The sequence below is a fragment of the Hyaena hyaena genome, unplaced genomic scaffold (genome assembly GCF_003009895.1).
Source record: "Hyaena hyaena isolate Hyena2069 unplaced genomic scaffold, ASM300989v1 scaffold_488, whole genome shotgun sequence".
Lineage (NCBI taxonomy): Eukaryota > Metazoa > Chordata > Mammalia > Carnivora > Hyaenidae > Hyaena > Hyaena hyaena.
The window spans coordinates 1,386,343-1,405,600 of NW_024081122.1; the positions used below are offsets into that span (position 1 = coordinate 1,386,343).

The following is a 19,258-nucleotide window of genomic DNA, read 5'->3' on the forward strand; positions in this document are numbered from 1 at the left end:
AGAGGGTCCCCCTCTGAATTTCTTGTAGGGCTCGTTTAGTGGTGACGAATTCTTTCAATTTTTGTTTATTTGGAAAGACGTTTATCTCTCCTTCTATTCTGAATGACAGGTTTGCTGGATAGAGGATTCTTGGCTACATATTTTTTTCTGTTCATCACATTGAAGATTTCCTGCCATTCCTTTCTGGCCTGCCAAGTTTCAGTAGATAGGGCTGTCACCAGTCTGATAGGTTTCCCTTTGTATATTAGGGCCCTTTTATCCCTGGCTGCTTTCAGGATTCTCTCTTTGTCCTTATATTTTGCCAATTTCACTATGATATGTCGTGCAGAAGATCAATTCAAGTTACGTCTGAGGGAAGTCCTCTGTGCCTCTTGGATTTCAACGTCTGCTTCCTTCCCCAGATTGGGGAAGTTCTCTGCTATAATTTGTTTAAGGACTCCTTCAGTGCCTTTCCCTCTCTCTTCCTCTTCTGGAATTCCTATGATACGGATATTATTCCGTTTGATTGTGTCGCTGAGCTCTCAAACTCTCCTTTCGTGTTCCTGTATCAGTTTATGTCTCTTTTTCTCGGCTTCTTCTTTTTCTATAATTGTATCTTCTTTTTTTTTTTTTTTTTTTTTTAATATTTTTATTTATTTCTAAGAGAGAGAGAGACAGCGTGAGCAGGGGAGGGTCAGAGAGAGAGGGAGTCACAGACTGAAACAGGCTCCAGGCTCCGAGCTGGCAGTCAGCACAGAGCCCGACGCGGGGCTCGAACCCACGAGCTGTGAGATCATGACCTAAGTGAAAGTCGGACGCTTAACCGACTAAGCCACCCAGGCGCCCCTATAATTGTATCTTCTAAATCACTTATTCTCCTTTCTCCCTCTTCAGTCTGTGCATTGGATGCCTCCATTTTATTTTGCATCTCATTTATAGCATTTTTAAATTCATCACAACTATTTTTAAGCTCCAGTCTTTGTAGCAATAGTTTCTCTGATGTCTTCCATGCCTTTTTCAAGCCCAGAGATTAATTTTATGACTATTGTTCTAAATTCTTGTTCAGTTATTTTGCTTATATCTGTTTTGAGCAGTTCTTTAGTTGTCAATTCTTCCTGCAGTTTCTTTGGAGGAGAGATAGCTATTTTGTTTCATTATTTTGGTTAGCTTTCTATCTCTTGTTAGTTTTAAAAGCTTGTTATGCACTCTGCACCTGTGAGTGCTGCTGTACCAAAGAAGGCTCCAGGGCCTATTCTTTCAGAAAGTGTTCTTTGAATAGTATTTCTTGGTCTCTCTTGTTGAGACCTTGGTTATTTTATTTTCCTACTCGTAGTGGTATTTGGGACTCTCCACCATGTGTACTTTGGCTTGTTTCTTCAGGTAGCCCTGGAGAAGAAAACAGACAGACAAACACACAGGAAACAGAGGCACACAAACTCACAGACAAATGCAACAAACACGCAAACTGAAAGGGAAAACGAAAAAGAGAAAAGAGGAAGGAGGGAAGGTGAATAATAAGAAATAAAAATACATAGAAAAGAAAAAAAAAAAGAAAAGAAAAGGAAAAAAGAAGAAACCCAATAGGCAAAGAACAGTCTAAAGCATGTAACCATATTTCCCAGCTACAAATAAATAGCTGGGTGTATGCAGTGCTGGTGGAAGAGCATAGAGAAAGAGAAATGTCAGGGCGGGGATGAAGTGAAATTGGAAATGAAATGAGCAGACAGAAGGAATAAGAGGCTTTTTTCAGAGTGAAAGAGTGGAATATGGTTGGAGAAGAGGCGAAAGAAATGACGATGATGCTTTCCAGAGAAACTATATAGTCTGATTACTCCAGAGAGAAAGAGATGAAAATGTAGGTAGGTGTAGAATTTGCATCTAGAGAATGGATTAAATGTGACCGCTTAAGCAAACCAGTGACCAGAATTAATCAGGGCAATGCGTCCATGTTGGTCTTGCCTCGGCTCTGGTTAAAAAATAGAAGGAAGAAAAGAAGACAGCTCTCTAGCAGGGATGGGTGTGGTTTGGTCCAGTGGGACCCACGGGAGCCCTGTCTTGACGGTTGCGGGAAGAAGAGTGGCGGTGCCCCACTCCCTTCTTGAACCAAGCGTTGCAACTCACTTTTTTGGGTGTGTAAACTCCCTGTGCCAGGGGCATAGCCAAGGTGGGCCGTGCTCTATATCCCAAGCCGGGCCTCATTTCCAGATCTCAGTCCGCACACCCCATTGAAATTGCCCGAAATATAAACTTGCAGGCGAGCCCCTCAGGGCAGTTTCAAGCCCCTCGCCTTCCCCCTGGGGATCGAGCCGGAAGCCGCTGCTCCTGTCTCCCCCAGGTCGGGCTGGCGAGCCAGGAGCAGTTTCACCAGGTGTTGCCTGGGACCAATGCATCCTGCCTGGGGCCAGCTGGACAGCAGGAAACCCGGTCCCTCTGTTTCCCAAGTGGAGGTTTTTCTTTTCTCCAGAGACAGGGATAGTGTCTTGGCAGTTTCGGCCACTCTTTCTTTTTTTTCCCCTATACTCACCGCAGCTCCCAGAAAAGGGGGATTCCCCCCTCCCTCTGTGTCTCCCGTTCCAGCCCGATTTTATCTTCCCCAGTTCGCACTCATGCTATAAGGTTTTCTCAGTGGACTCTGTCTCCTTTTCCTCCCAAACTCCTGGATTCTGTAAGGGTTCCTTCAGGTCTTCTCCATGTGAGATATGGGGGCGAGTGAAATGTACGGAGCTCCCTTCTTCTCCGCCATCTTGACCTCCCTCTCCTGGTTCAAGCCCTTCTATGTTTGAAACCAGCCACATAGTATTTTCAAATCTCAGTCTCTCTCCCCCTGTTGGCAGGGCTCCTTTCCTTCCAGAGATTCTAGAGGAGAAAAAATTCTGCCAACCACTCTCATCTTGTATTCTCTTTTATATAATTCAACTTTTTATAGGCTTGAAACATTTTGATAAGTTTTGCTTAGGTGTTTAATCTACATTTATAGGAAATATGGGTATTCAGTTTTCCATTCTTATAAACTCTTTGCTTGGTTTTGGTATTATGGTAATGCTGACTACATAGAATGATTTGCAAAGTGTTCTCTCCCTAATTTTCAGTAAGAGTTTCTATGGTGTTTGTATTCTTTCTTTCTTTCAGGTTTGGTAGAATTCAGTAGTGAGGTCATCGGTGCTTGGAATTTTCTTTGTGAGAAGTACCAATTCAAATTCTTAAACAGATACAAGGTGACTCAGACTATTTATATTTAAACAAACTTTTATACTTGATATTTCTCAAGGAATGTATCTGTTTCATCTAAAGAGTTGAATTTATTGAGATAAAGTTACCTTTGATAGTCTCTTAGTCTCCTTTTAATATCGGTAGAATCTCCAATGTTATCAGCTCTTTAATTCCTGACATTGTTTATCTGTATCTTGTCCCTCTTTTCTTAATCAGGTTAGATCAATTTTATACATCTCAAAGATCCAGGTTTCATTTTTATTGATTTTCAATATTATACCTCTATTTTATTGGTATCTACTCTGATTTTTATTATTTCTTTTTTCTGTTTCTTCACATTTAATTTGTTCTTCTTTCATTGTCTTAAAGTAGAAGGAAGCCTGATGTTATTTTCTGATATAGTCACTTAGTGCTAGAAATTTCACCTAACCACTGCTTTAATAGCATTCTACAAATTTTGATATGTTTTTTTATTATCATTCAATAGAAAATATTTTCTAATTTTCATTTTCTTTCTTCTTTGACCCAGAAGTTATTTAGAAGTACGTTACTTAAGTTTTCAAGTATTGGGGAAGTTGAAGGAGATTTTTCTATTATTGATGTCTAATGTAATTCCATTGTAGTGAAAGAAGATACTTTGACTTGGAACCTTTTACATTTATTGAGATTTGTTTTACAGCACAGAATATGGTTTATTATAGTGTATATTTCAAATGCATCTGAAGTCTGGTGTTTTGGATTGAACTATTCTATAAATTTCAATTAGATTGTTATTGGGTATTTTATTTAAGTCTTCTAATTTCTTCCTGAATTTTTAGCTGCTTGTTCTAACAGTTACTTAGGAAGAGGTATTAAAATCTCTACATCTTAATTGTGGGTTTCTCTATCCTTGAAATTTTATCAGGTTTTTTTTTCCTTCATGTATTTTGAAGCCATTATTAGACACATGATTGTTAGAATTGTTATAGTTTCTTTATGGATTTACCCCTTTAGCGTTATGACACTGACTTCTTTATCTCTTATAATATTCTTTCTTCTGAAACCTACTTTGTCTGATATTAGTACAGTCACTATACTTTCTTTGGTTAGTGATAGCGTAGTGTATCTTTTTCTGTCCTTTTTCTTGTAAATCACTTGTGCTTTTACATTTTAAATATTTCTTGTAGTTGGCATATTTAAAGTCTTGCTTTTGTTTAATTCAATATTATAATATTGATCTTTAAATATTAGTTTGGATAGTTAGACTACTCACATTTAATGTACTTATTGACATTTTCTGAATGGCCTATCTTTTTGTTGCTAGTGAGAAATCTGTTCTTTTTCCCATGTCCTTTTTTCTGCCTCATCGTGGATTAATCCAGTATTTGTTACAATTCCATTCTACATACCTTATTGGCTATATTTCTTTGCTTTGTCTTTTTAGTGCTTGATAAACGCTGTATAATGCATGTTTTTAACTTTTCATGTTTACCTTCACATATGATTTTACTTCAAATATAGCATTAGAAACATGTTAAAAATATAGTTCATTTTCTCCTCACCCTGCATTTGCTACTGTTGTCAAATATTTTACTTTTCTGTATGTCGTGAACTGTTCATATGTTATAAACTTCACATTACATTATTATTCATCTTCAAACAATTATATATTCAAGATATTTAAATAGTATGATTACAATCTTGAATATTCAGTCATATAGTTGCCATATCTAGTACATATAGTTCTTTTGTGTAGCTCTACATTACCATGTTGTATCACTTTTCCTTCTGCCTGAAGAATTATCTTTAATATTTCTTTTTTTTTTTTTAAATGTTTTATTTATTTCTAGGAGAGAGAGAGAGACAGCGTGAGCAGGGGAGGGTCAGAGAGAGAGAGAGTCACAGACTCTGAAACAGGCTCCAGGCTCTGAGCTGGCAGTCAGCACAGAGCCCGACACGGGGCTCGAACCCACGAACAGCGAGATCATGACCTAAGCGAAAGTCGGACGCTTAACCGACTAAGCCACCCAGGCGCCCCTATTTCTTATAGTGGTTTTTTATTTGCCACTCAATTATTCTTTAACTTTAGTGTGCTTGATAAAGCCTTTATTTTGATTTGATTTTCCAAGATATTTTTACTCTGTATAGAATTATAGGCTTATAGGGTTTTCTGTTGTCGTTTTCAAAATTTTAAAAAATATTGCTTCACTGGGGTGCCCAGGTGGCTTAGTCAGTTAAGCGTCTTACATCAGCTTCAGTCATGATCTCCCAGTTTGTGGGTTTGAGCCCCGCATCAGGCTCTGTGCTGATAGCCAGCTCAGAGCCTGGAGCCTGTTTCAGATTCTGTCTCCCTCTCTCTGACCCTCCCCTGCTCATGCTGTCTCTCTCTCTCTCAGAAATAAATAAAAAATATTTAAAAAAAATAAAAAATATTGCTTCACTATTTCTTTTTTTTTCTGAAGAAAAGTCTGTAGTCATTCTTATCTTTGATCATATATTACTAAGGTGTCTTTTTTTTTATCTGAATGCTTTTAAGATTTTCTCTTTGACCTTGGTTGTGAGTAATTTTATTTGATATGCATTAGTACAGATTTTCCCATGCTTCCCTGTGCTGGGGAATCATTAAACTTCTTAAATCTGTTGTTGACTTGTACTTTTCATAAAATTTGGGGAAAAAATAGCAATTATTTTTCAAATATTTTTGTGACCTTGTCCCCATATTGATTCCAATTATTTGTAAATTAGGGTACTTGAAGTCATACCAGATGTCATGAGTAATCTTTCCATTTTTTAAGTTATTTTCTTTCTCTGTTTTATTTTGGACAGTTTATATTTCTATGCCTTAGGTTTATTTTTTATTCTACACCATCTAATTGGCCAGTAATTCCATTGAGTAAATTTTGCATTTCACACATTTTAGTTTTCATCTCTCATGTTCAATTTATGTCTTTCTAAAATACCTTTTATATTTTACTTAGTTTTTTTTTAAATAGATGTGCAGTTTTAATACTAGTTTTAATATATTTATAGAACATGTGTGCTGGGTCAGTTTTGATGACTCTTGATTTTTCTCTTCAGTTGGTTGTAAGTTCCTGTTTCTCAGCATGCATGCTAATTTTTGATGAATGTCATACTTTGTGTGGATTTTATCTTTTTGGATGCTGGATCTTTTTATATTCCTTTAACTATTTTGGAGCTTTGTTCTTAAGTTACTTGGAAAGAGTAATCTTTCTTTTCACGTCTGATTTACTAGGCATTGCTAGTGGTGAAATTTTGCCTCACCACTAAAGTAGAATGCTTCTGACTGTTCTATCCAGTATTCCCTAAATTTTAATGTTTTCCAGTCTGTCAGACGAAACCACTGTGAGCACCAAGTACTCATTTCCTCTGATCCTTTCGAGGAGTGGCTCTTTCTCTGACCTTGAGTATTTTCCTCATACATGTGGGATATGTGCCAATCAGTAATTGGCTCGCTACCTGAGAGGTGTGCTAGTATTTTGCTGCATACCTGAGATGAACCCAGTGTAGTTTTGTCTGCACAGTTCTCTTTCCTCTGGTGCTTTATCCCATAAACTGTGCTTTTGTTTCACTGGGTTTTTAACTCCACCTTCTCAGTCTAAGGAATTCATTAGAGTCTGTTTCCCTCTTCCTGTGCTAAAGCCTGACAACTCCATCAGGTCACTAAGCTGGGACATTCATAGGGTTCACTTCATTTTTTCCCCATCTCTCTGGAATCAAAATCTTTCAATGGTTCTCATAAACCCTTTGATTTTTTGATAAAGCATATAGATTCATTATACTTTTTACCTAGGAAAGATGCTGGTCTCAGATATTTGCTTTCTCTCTTACTACTAGTGTGATTACAAAAGCATTTTCCACTAGTTTACTTTGTCTTGAACAGAACACATGGCCTAGAACTCTCTCTAAGAGCTGTGTTAGCACTAGGAACTGTAGACTGAAAAACTGTCTCTGAGCTGGTAAAATAGAACAATAACCTTCTCTCATTTTGCATACGCTAACCAGAATTATATTGAACATTCACAGACAGATAAAAAAATTTTACTTCACAGGATTTTTATTTATTTTTCATTAAGGTTTGCTGTCATAGTTTTTTAAAAAAATGTATTATACTCATTATAGTATCTTGTAATATATGGTCAAATACCAAAAGAAAAAATGCAGAAATCCAGTTCTTTCACTCAGTCTCCAAAACGTCTGTATCTCATGAAGATAGAAATAAGTCATTTGGCAACATTGGGCTCCTATTGTGATGCACCTTGTCAACTATTTGTAATTGGTTTCCAATCACAACTCTAGAAAAAGGAGATCACAAACCAAATTTAGCATTTTGCATATTTTTGTTTATTTTTTAAAATTGTTTACAAGCCTGAAATTTTCAGAACCAGAAGGGAAACACATGTTTGAAATACTAAACCTTAATAAATCTAAGTACACAGATGGGAAGAGCAGTATCACAGCTCTACTGCAATTCAAGGAAATTAAAATTTCCATGCAGGATCTGAGACAATGTGCCATTTCTGAAGGTCAGGCACCACCTGCAATGTGTAAACACAGAAGTGCAAACTTGAACTTCATTAGTTCTTCATTGAGGATCTTCATTTCTGATCCCCAAAGAAAATGTACTTTTTAATAATTGTAATATTACTGACCTTTTCCAACAGCCTGTTGATTGATTATATAACCTTTTACTCTCCTGTAGCATTGTGTGCCTTCAGCCTGGGTCCTGGACACCAATTTAAGTCAATGTGAGGAAAGCATAGGAGTTGACCTATGGAAAAAGAATTATAAAACATTTGGGCTACTGGGGACTCCTGTGCTCCATAAAAGATTTTTTTTAAGTAATTAACTATTGACCAAGTGGAGAAAGAAAAGCACAAAAGCCAGAGAACATTCTCTGTGGGATCCTAGTTACTGGGTAACAAAATCCTGATTTTCACTTGTAGATTTTCAGATGTGAATTTGGGAAGGAGAAAGAGTTCTTTTTATTTTTTTCTCTAAAATTTTATTTGAATTTTATTTTTGTTAACATACAGTATAACATTAGGTTCAGGAGTACAATATAGTGACTCAACACTTCTATGCAACACCTGGTGCTCATCACAAGAAGTGAACTCAATCCCCATCACCCATTTAACCCATCCCCCCACCCATCACCCCTCTGGTAACCACCAGTTTGTTCTTTATAGTTTAGACTCTGTTTCTTGCTTTGCTCTCTTCCTCCTCCTCATGTTCATCTGTTTTGTTTCTTAAATTCCACATATAAGTGAAATCATAAGGGTTTGGTCTTTCTCTGACTGACTGACTGACTTCCTTTAGCATAATACTCTCTAACTCCATCCACATCATTGCAGATGGCAAGATTTGGGTTTTACCTGGAGAGAAATTATCACAAAACATGTATCATTTGGAAGGCCAGAAAAAAATCAAGCATAAAACTTGTAGCAGTGGAAGAGGTGAATAAAATCTTCCTAAAATGGTAATTATTGGTTGGAAGAAGAACTGACTGAGATAAGTGAAAGAAAATGTTTTTAAGTAATACAAAAAGTTAGAGGAATTGTTTTAGTCAAGGCATTTAGGATTTGTCTAATATAAATAAAAAATACAAATAAAATAGAGAAAAATAGATATATAAGGAGACACTAATAGTTTATTCCTTTTAAACTGTTTAACTTGCTCTTAGTTCTATTTCTCTTGTACTTTTCATATCTTATGAAAATCAGTTATTAAATTTATACCATTTTATCAAAGGCAATTTTGAATAGAGAATAATATCAAACAAACTTTAACATGGAAATATCCATGCATTGATTAGGGTTTTCTGCTGAGCCTAAGTTACCCTAAACAGCACCTCTCCACTGTGGTGATAGCAATTGGAATTATAGAGTACATTTTTAGGGTAAGAGAAGGGAAAAACAACCAGATATGAGATTGTTTCATGAACCTAATCTCATTTGTTAATGTAAAAAGTCATTGTATGCTTCAGAATCAAGCTTCTTATTTTGAGAGGAAGTATTTAAGAGATTTATAAGAACTTAGCATCTACATTTGGGAATCCCTTCTCAGTACTTTGTAGGAATTTTATATGTCCTTAGTAATCCCATATTCTGGGACAAATGAATTCAGACATCAGGAAATAGGAAAATATAATTCTCCTGTAAGTATAAAAAATAAACTGTCAACAGAGAAATAGTAATCCTTTGAAAATACCCATTCATGTCAAATTGAAATGAGAATTTTAAAAAAAAGAAACAAACAAAAAAACCCACAAAACAAAACAAAAGTCCCAGCAGGAGAAGTTAAAGGCGATAGCCAATATTTCTGGAAATTAGGAAATAAACTGTCAGGAGAGACCTAGTCCTGACTCATAGCCATTGTCATGTTGTAAGTACAAATTGTGCCTTGTCTTCTGCTAACAGTGATATGTTCATTCTTGCAAATAGAAAACATATTAATATGTTTGTACTCATCGTATTCTTTATACTAATCCTATAAATGATGTTCCAAGAACTAATGAGTTTGGAAGCAAAAATAAGCCTTAAATTGACAATTTAACATGTGGTTATGTGCAGTGATGATATCCTTGCAAAAAATACTAATGTTGTATTGTTTGAATATCATGCAAAAACATTCACTGACATTCTTCAGGTTTGAATGTTTGATATAGACTCCTGTTCTTTGTAGACACATTAGCAGAAGGCATGCAAAGGAAAAAATGTGTGCATGAAATTAAAAATTAATATAAAATCTCAGTTGGCAAAAATAGTATCAACATTGTCAACCAAAATCAAAGCAAGCAAAAGAAAATCTTAATCATAAATTTAAAAAAAGATTTTATGAAACCATTTGTTCTCCTAATATCCATGAAGCTGTTTTGGACACTAAATAATTCTGCTGATTTCACTGCAAACTGAAAGACATCTTTCTATATCAAGTATCTTTGTTAAGATCAAAACTATAAGATAGGGCAATCAGTGCTTTGAATGTTTTAAAATTTCATTTTAAGAATGATAAATTTTTCTGATGTTATTTTTCAATTTATAAAATGATTTCTAGTTGGCATTTTATAATCATGGTCCCTTCTTCTAGAATTTTCTATTATCAATGATCTGTGTCAGGTACTAATTACTTGTACATGATATTAAAATTCATAATCTTCTCAAAATCCACTTGTTGATAACAAAAAATAAATCATACATTTATTATTAGTTTGAATTTTAGCAGAAAAAGACTGAAACATATCACAGAAACTTTCTATCACAGTAAAATGATTCATTTCATATTATCATGATCAATCATTTTTAAAAATACAAATAAAATTATAAACATTAGAAAATAACATGATTTTGGAGATTTCTGATAAAATCCCTGGAATTTTCATTTGTCTAAAATCCCAAGGATTAATGCTTGTTAAGGTATGCAAACACTAAGAAATTAAAAAAAATTTTTTTAATGTTTTATTTATTTCTAGGAGAGAAAGAGAGAGAGAGACAGGGTGAGCAGGGGAGGGTCAGAGAGAGAGGGAGTCACAGACTCTGAAATAGGCTCCAGGCTCTGAGCTGGCAGCCAGCACAGAGCCCGACACGGGGCTCGAACCCATGAACCGTGAGATCATGACCTAAGCGAAAGTCGGACGCTTAACCGACTAAGCCACCCAGGCGCCCCACAAACACTAAGAAATTTTAATGATAACTTATTATTATTATTTTACTCTGACCAACTTCTCCATTGTCTAGTAATAGTGCTCTAGTCTTCATTCAAAGACTTGCTTCTACTGTTCATCTGTGTCATGTTGTTCCAATATGAATTAAATTCCTACTCCCTGTGGCTACAAAACTGGTCACGAGATCTTGGCTTGACTACTCAGAGTTCTCTGGAATTTCCTGAATTCCAGAGGCACGGTTTTCTCTTTCAACTTCTGTATTGTGCTACATTACCTCCACTGGCCATGAAGAAAATCTGGAGAGAGAGGTCAACACAGTGACAAAAGGAGTGGCAAGAAACTGAAAAAGAGAGAATATGAAATCAGACCCCACATTTATGAGACTATTTGAGATTATAGATTCTGTTGAGCAGGAGGCCAATTGCACCCCTTACTTTGTAAAGCGTGATAGTAAATGTCTCTGGTCTGTTCTTTCATTGAATTGAAGCTCATTTGAGTTCAGTTTCTGTCATTTGCAGCAAAAGAGACCTAACAGAATGTGTCAGTCTAATCTGGCTGTCATAACACAACACCATAGACTGGGTGACTTATAAACTAGGCATTTATTTCTCATCGTTTTGGAGGCTGAAGAGTCCAAGATCAGGGTTCCAGCAGATTTGGCCCTTGGTGTGGCCCTCTTCATGGTTTGCTGATGCCCTTTTCATTGTACCCTCCTCACATGGTAGCGAGAGGAAGCTCTAATGTCCCCTCCTCCATGTATAAGGGCACTAATCCTGAGAGCTCCTCATGATCTCATTGCTAAACCTCATTGCTTCACAAAGCCCCCTGCTTCCTAATCCAATCACATCCAGGATCAGGTTTTCAACGTACACATTTTGAGGGAATACAAACATTCAATTCACTCTAATACTAAGCATTTCTCTATTACAAAGGTAATTTTTCACCTACTCAAGACCCAATGAATTTATAGTTTGTAAGTAATATTTTTTTAAATTAAACACTTTTGTCAATGCATTAGTAAACAATTTCTCTCTATTTTGATTCACCGATTTACTAATCCTGACTGGCCTTTCCCAGTACTCTTGGTAATATTTGTAATATAGAAAATGTTACTTTTATCATGCAATTTTATTCATACTTTTAATTAAACAAAACCAATATTGATTTAGTTTTCTGTATTAAAAATAAGAAAAACCCTTGCTTATTATCTTCTATGACACATGTTATCTTGTGCTTTTTAAACAATTTACCAGGTAAAGTCTTTCATTTGGGATTTTATACTCCAGTTACTTGGTGATGATTATGACACAACCTATTGGATTTTCTTTGCATTCCTTTCTTTTTGAATTTAGGTGAAGAAGGTAAAGTTAATTATACTCTGCTTCATGACCCATTATAACCTTGTTTCCGGCAAGCAGTCTCTTGTTTTATTAATTCCTTTTTATCCACATTCCTCACTCTTTCTACTTCCCTCACCATAAGCAACCATTTTAATCCATTTAATATAGAACTTTTTGTTTTTAGGTGTGCCAAATATTACACATGTCTTCTACAATTACTTCTTTCTTGAATTTTTGCCCACTTGTTCCATTTTAGTCTTTACTGCAGCCCACTGAGTCCAAGAGCACCCATATGTATCTGACACGCAAGGGTTAGGATTTTTCCTTTCTCCCACCACAGCACAAGACATGGGGTCTGACTTCCCAAGGGGCCAACATTCTTCCTCAACCTAAAGCAAAGTAGAATTATTTCCCTGTGGGGTATATTTTGACCAATGGAGACAAAAGATGAGAGAAATATACCCTCTCTCTATACCAAGCTCCCATTAACTCATTCAAAGCACAGTTTTTTTCTGTAGAGTCTATCCAGAAATGTGTCATGTGGCCACCATATGCACAAGTAACAGGAGACCCGAACTGTGTCTTTTTGTCGCTCATCATAGATCAGTGGCCATACCTTAACCCATACCGTACATTAGCATCCTATCCTTCCTCACCTCACATCAGTTTCCTCTGGGATTGTACCTTCCAATAAAGAACTAGCTCTTACAACTTGCTTCTGACTCTGTTTTACAAGATCTTCAACCTGAGATACTATGAATTATTCATTCTTGCAAGCTATGAATTGTTATTTTGTGTGCATGAAATTTTATTTACACAATGGTATTGTTTCTTTTTTTTTTTTCTCACTCAAACTTAGCTTTTGAGATCCATCCACGTTGCTATATCTGCACGTTTCCTATTGCCTCTAACTGCCGCATTGTACCCTAGTTTGCCTCTACTACATTCTACACTTAGACATTTCTGATGATGGATAACTAGGTTTCCTCCTCCAAATGCTTGCCACCGCAAATAACACTGATAAACATACTTGTCCCTTCATGTATCTATACACTTTTCCCATAAGGTGTATAGAGGAGTAGAATTCTACAGAATTGCTATATTTCCAATTCTATATGCAGTTCAATGACTATTACCAGGGTATTTCCCACACTGCCCGATGGAGGCATCAATGCACGTTCCCATCAGCAGTGTAGGAAACTTCCAATAGTCCCACATCACTGTCAGCTCTGGGGAGTATCAAGTTTTCAAATATAAAGTGATATTTCATTGTTGGATTTATTTACATTTTTCTTATGGTTAACGAGCTTGCATATTTTGTATTAACATGTTAGCCATCTGGGTTTCCTCGTATGAATTATCTGTTAATATATTTTTATATTTTACCTAATTATTCTATTGAGGTACCATATTTCATGTTGGTGTGCTGAATTGCTTTATCTCTTCTGTCAATTTTATATACAGCATACACTGGTATCTATCCATAAACTTTATTCAAAGCTTCCTTTATTGAATAGAAGAAATATGCATTTAATATTCACTAATGGATTTTGGTGGTATGATAGCTAACGTTTTTTAAAAAAAAGTTTTTGAATGTTTATTTATTTTTAAGAGACAGAGTGCAAGCAGGGTAGGGGCAGAGAGAGAGGGAGACACAGAATTTGAAGCTAGCTCCAGGCTCTCAGCTGTCAGCACAGCCTGACATGGAGCTCGAACTCACAAGCCACAAGATCACAACTTGAGCTGAAGGCAGCCACTTAACTGAGTTAAGGCACTTTAACTTTTTAAAAATTCTCAACCCTATTGTATGGATGAACCATAGTTATTTATTAATTTACCTGTTGAAGCACATTTTGGTTGCTTCCAGTTTTTTTGCATTATAAATAAAGCTGCTAAAATATTAGTGAACAGGTTTTTGTGTGGGCATAAGTTCCTTTTTTTAAAGTTTATTTATTTATTTATTTATTTATTTATTTTGCAAGAGAGAGAAAGAGAGCATGAATGGAGAAGGGGCAGACAAGTCAAGAGCACAGAGCCCAATGTAAGCTTGAACTCAAACTATGAAATCCTGATCTGAGCCAAAATCAAGAGTGGCACACTTAACTGACTGAGCCACCCAGGCTGTGGGTATAAATTCTTAAATCAATTATGTAAATACCTAGGAGTGTGATTACTGGATCATATAGAAAGACTTAGCTTTGTAAGAAATAATCAAACTATCTTTCAAACTGTCTGTACCATTTTGTATTTATATCAGCAATGAATGAGAGTTCTTGATGACCTGAACCCATGCCAGCAATTTGTATTATCAGATTTTTTTAGATATTAGTAATTATAATAGTTTGTAGTTACATCTCATTTTTGCTTTAATTGGTAAATCCTTAATGTCACAAGTTGTTGAATATCTCTTCATGTGTTTGTCATTTATTTATTTATTTTTGGATGAGTTATCTGTTCAGATCTTCTGCCCATTTAAAAAAATAATATAGTTTATTGTCAAATTGGTTTCTTGCACCCATTTTTAAATTGGGTTGTTTGTTTTCTTATTGTTGAGTTTTAATGGTTCTTTGAATATTTTGGATACAATTCCTGTATCAGATACATTTTGCAAATGTTTTTACCCTGTCTGTGCCTTGACTTTTCATTCACTTTCATAGAGCAGATTTTTTTTTACTTTTACTAAGTCCAATTTATCACTTTCCACTTTCATGTATCATACTTTTGATGTTGTATCTAAAATTTCATCACCAAATATAAAGTCACCTATGTTTTCTCCTATTTTCCTTTAAAAATATTAGTTTTGCTTTTTAGATTTAGGTATATGATTGACTTTTGTTTTTATTCATAGATATAATGTTTGTGTCTATGTTCATGCTTTTGCATATTGTTGTCCAGTTCTAGCACCATTTATTGAAAAGATAATCCTTTCCCTATTGAATTTCCTTTGCACTATGTCAAAGAATAGTTTGCTATATTTGTATGCATCTATATCTGATTTCTCCATTATGTTCCATTGATCTGTATGCCTGATTTTGCACCCAAATACACTATTTTGAAATCAGTTTTCTCTTCTACCTTTTTCTTCTTTTCAATATTATGGTGAGTATTCTAGATCTTTTGTTTTTCCATATCAACTTTAGAGTTAATTTGTTCGTATCTATAAAATAGATAACATTTCAACTGGCACTGTTTTTAATCTATAGATATGATTGGTAGAATTGAATCTTACCAGTATTAAGTTTTACAGTCCATGGAAACAAAAATACCACCCCATTCATTTTGAACTTTGATTTATTTTTCATCAGAGATTTGTAGTTTTCCATATATAAATCCTATAAATATTTTGTTAGATTTATAACCAAATTTTCATTTTGGGGGTGCTATTGTTAATGGCATCTTTATTTTATATTATAATTTTTAATGGAATTATGGGGGAAAGCTATTAATTTTTCACTATTAAACTTGTATCCTGTAAGTTTGTGATACTCACTAGTTGCAGTACTTTTTTGGTTAATTCTTTGGGATTTTCTCATACACAGTCATGCCATCTGTGGATAAAGGCAGCTTTCTTTCTTTTTAGTGTGTATACATTTATTTTATTTCCTCTACTTGTCTTTTCACAGTAGTTAGAATTGCCACTGAGATTTAAGTAGAAATGGTAAAAAATTAAAAATCCTTGCTCCATAAGTGAAAAACATTCAGGTTCTCACCATTAAACTTTAAAGTTAGTTGTAGATTTCTTGTAGATATTTCTCACTGGTTAAGTTGCCCATCTAGGGACTCAGTCAGTTAAGCATTGGACTCTTGATTTCTCCTTATTTCATGATCTCATGATTCTGTTTCTTAGTTTGAACCCTGTAGGGGTGCGGCGGAGCCTGCTTGGGATTTCTCTCCCTTTCCTTCTCCCCTCCCCCCAATGCACATGCTGACATGTCCTCTCTCTCAAAATAAATAAACATAAAAAAAAAGTTTCACTTCTATTTCCCCTCAGTTTCTAGTATGATGAGAATTTTTATCATGAATGGATATTTGATTTTATCAAAATTTTAAATCTGTTGATATGATCATAATTAATTTTTCTTTAGTCTATTGATAGGGTGAATTATATTGATTTTCTAATATTGAGTCAGCTTTACGCAAAGCTGATATGAATTAATGGTGGTATAAATAATTTTTATACATTGTTGGATTTAACTTACTAATATTTTGTTACAGATTTTGTCCTCATGTTTATGTTTAGTTTCCCTTTTGTGTAATGTCTGATTTTAGGTTTGGTATTAACACAATGCTAGCCTTCTAGAATGCTTTTATTTTCTAAATGAGATACTAATGATTTAGAATCGTTTATTCTTTAAATGTTTGGTAGAATTTGCCAGTAAGGCCATCTGAGTTTGAATTTTTCTGTTTTGGATTTAATTTCCTGCACAGATACTGGTTTATTAAGATACTCTATTTCTCCTTGTGTGGGTTTTACCTATTTTTAGCTTTCAAAAAAATTGGTCAATGTAATCTAAATCACCAAATTTGGGGACATCAAGGTTTTCGTAGTATTCTTTGTTATCTTTTAAATGGCAATGAGAACATTGCCGTTCTTTCATTTACGGTATTTTACATTTGTGCCATCGATCTTATTCTCTTGTAGCCTGACTAGATGTTTTCCAGTTAATATTCTCTTTTCAAGGCTCATAAAGGTAACAAACAGCCCCATGTCACAGATCCGGCTTTTGTCTTTGGTGATTTTTCTCTATTGTTTCCCTGTTTTCAATTTCATTGGTTTCTGCTTTAATTATTATAATTTCTTTTCTACTTGCTTTAGACTTAAATTAAATTGTTCTTTTTCCACATTCCTAAAGGTGAAGCAAAGGTATTGATTTTAGATATTTCCAATACATACCTTTAATGCTACCCATTCCCCTCTAAATAAATTTTGTAAATTGTATTTTCATTTCCTTTAGTTGTGAAATATTAAATATGTTTCTTGAGACCTCTATAGCTATGTGTTGTTTAGAAATGTGTTTTTTAATTTCAAATTATTTGAGTGATATTTCACCTTTCTTTCGTTACTGATTTCTAGTTGAATTCCACTCTGGTCTGAGAATTTATTCTGATGATTTCCCCTTTTTAAGTTTGTTATGTGTCTTGTGTAGCTCAGTATGTGATCTCCCCTGAGGAATGTGCTATATCTATTAGATATAGAATTCTAGCTCATTCTGTTTATTGGATGGAGTATTCTACAACTGTCAGCTGAAACAAGTTGATTGATAGTACTGTTCAGATCAACTGTATCCTAACTGATTTTAAGCCTGCTGATCTGTCAATTGCTAAAAGAGGGGTCTTAGAGTTTCTAAAGTATTAGATGGGTATATTTCTTCTTTCAATTCTAACAGTTTTTGCCTGACATATTTTTGATGTTTTGTTTTTAGATGTATAGATGATTGGATTGTTATGTCTTTCTTCATGGATAATTGACTACTATACCATTATGTAATGCTCTTTTTTATTTCTCCTAAGTGTTCTTATTCTGGAGTCTGTTTCTTGCAAAAGGAATATAATAGTTGCCCCGATTTCTTTTGATTACTATTAACGTGGCATATTTTCCTCCATCAAAAATCCATTTAAAGTGTATTTTTAAAAAAAATTTTAATGTCTGTATTTTTTTTTGAGAGAGACAGAGACAGAGAGTGAGTGGGGGAGAGGCAGAGGGAGAGGGAGACATGGAATCTGAAGCAGGCTACAGGCTCTGAGCTGTCAGCACAGAGCCCAACGCGGGGCTTGAACCCACGGACTGTGAGATCATGACGCCTAACCGACTGAGCCACCCACATGCCCCTAAAGTGTATTTTTTTTAATAGACTGCAGGTATATTCCAGTTTCTATTATTGTTTTATTCCATGCCTAGGCTCTCCATCTTTTAATTTGTGTAGAGTATTGAATATAAAGTGATCATTGATATAGTTGGCGTGTTAGTCTACATGAAATGCGATAACAAAATACCACAGGAGGGGAGGGGCAAGATGGCGGAGAAGTAGGGAGTTCCGTACCTACACTTGCGCCCAGGCATCACACGGAAAAGATCTGAAGCCATAGGACACCGTACCACACCCAAGAGATTGGGAGAGAAAGGACGCAGATTCCACTGAGAAAGACTTCTAACGGCTACCTCAAGAAACAAGCCAGAGTACACAAAGTGGAGAGTCCCAAATATCGCTTTGCATGTTAGTTGAATTAGCCTGTGTGTTTGTGTGCTCCTGCTCCCTGTGTGTTTGTCTGTCTGTTTTCTTTTCCAGGACTACCTCAAGAAACAAGCTAGAGTACACAAGGTGGAGAGTCCCAAATATCACTACGAATAGGAAAATAAAATAACCAAGGTCCCAACAAGAGAGACCAAGGGATACCATTCAAAAAACACTCTCTGAAAGGGTAGGCCCTGGAAAGTCAAAGAGTCTTCTTGGATATAGCAGCGCTCATAGAAATAGAGAGCATAACAGGTCTTTAAAACCAACAAGAGCCGGAAAGCTAACTAAAATGACGAAACGAAAGAGCTCTCCTCCAAAGAAACTCCAAGAAGAAATGACAGCTAATGAACTGCTCAAAACAGATATCAGCAGCATCACTGAACAAGATTTTAGAATAATAATGGTAAAATTAATAGCCAGGCTTGAAAAAAACATAGGGGACATCAAAGAAACTATGGCTACAGACAGAATGGAAAATAAAAATAGGCATGAAGAATTAAAAAATGCGATAAATGAGATCCATAATAAATTAGAGGCCTCCAATGCACGGATTGAAGAGGCAGAAAGGAGAATAAGTGATTTAGAAGACACCATTATAGAAAAACAAGAAGCTGACAAAAAAAGAGACAAACTGATCCAGGAACAGGAAAGAAGAATTCGAGAGCTCAGCGATACGGTCAAACGCAACAATATCCGTATCATAGGAATCCCAGAAGAGGAAGAGAGAGGGAAAGGTGCTGAAGGAGTCCTGGAACAAATTATAGCAGAGAACTTCCCCGACCTGGGGAAGGAAGTAAATGTGGAAGTACAAGAGGCTCAGAGGACTCCCCTCA

The 19,258-nt window shown here is 35.4% G+C and overlaps 1 long non-coding RNA gene across 1 annotated transcript in view; it reads right to left on the bottom strand.

Moving 5' to 3' along the window:
- Positions 1–7,844: 7,844 nt before the first annotated feature.
- Positions 7,845–19,258, bottom strand: part of LOC120246810 — a 34,133-nt gene continuing 22,719 nt past the window's right edge. The window contains exons 2-3 of the long non-coding RNA XR_005532155.1: positions 11,124–11,189; positions 7,845–7,957 (exon numbers count right to left, since the gene is read on the bottom strand). This is a non-coding gene — a long non-coding RNA (uncharacterized LOC120246810). The remainder of the gene's footprint in view (positions 7,958–11,123; positions 11,190–19,258) is intronic.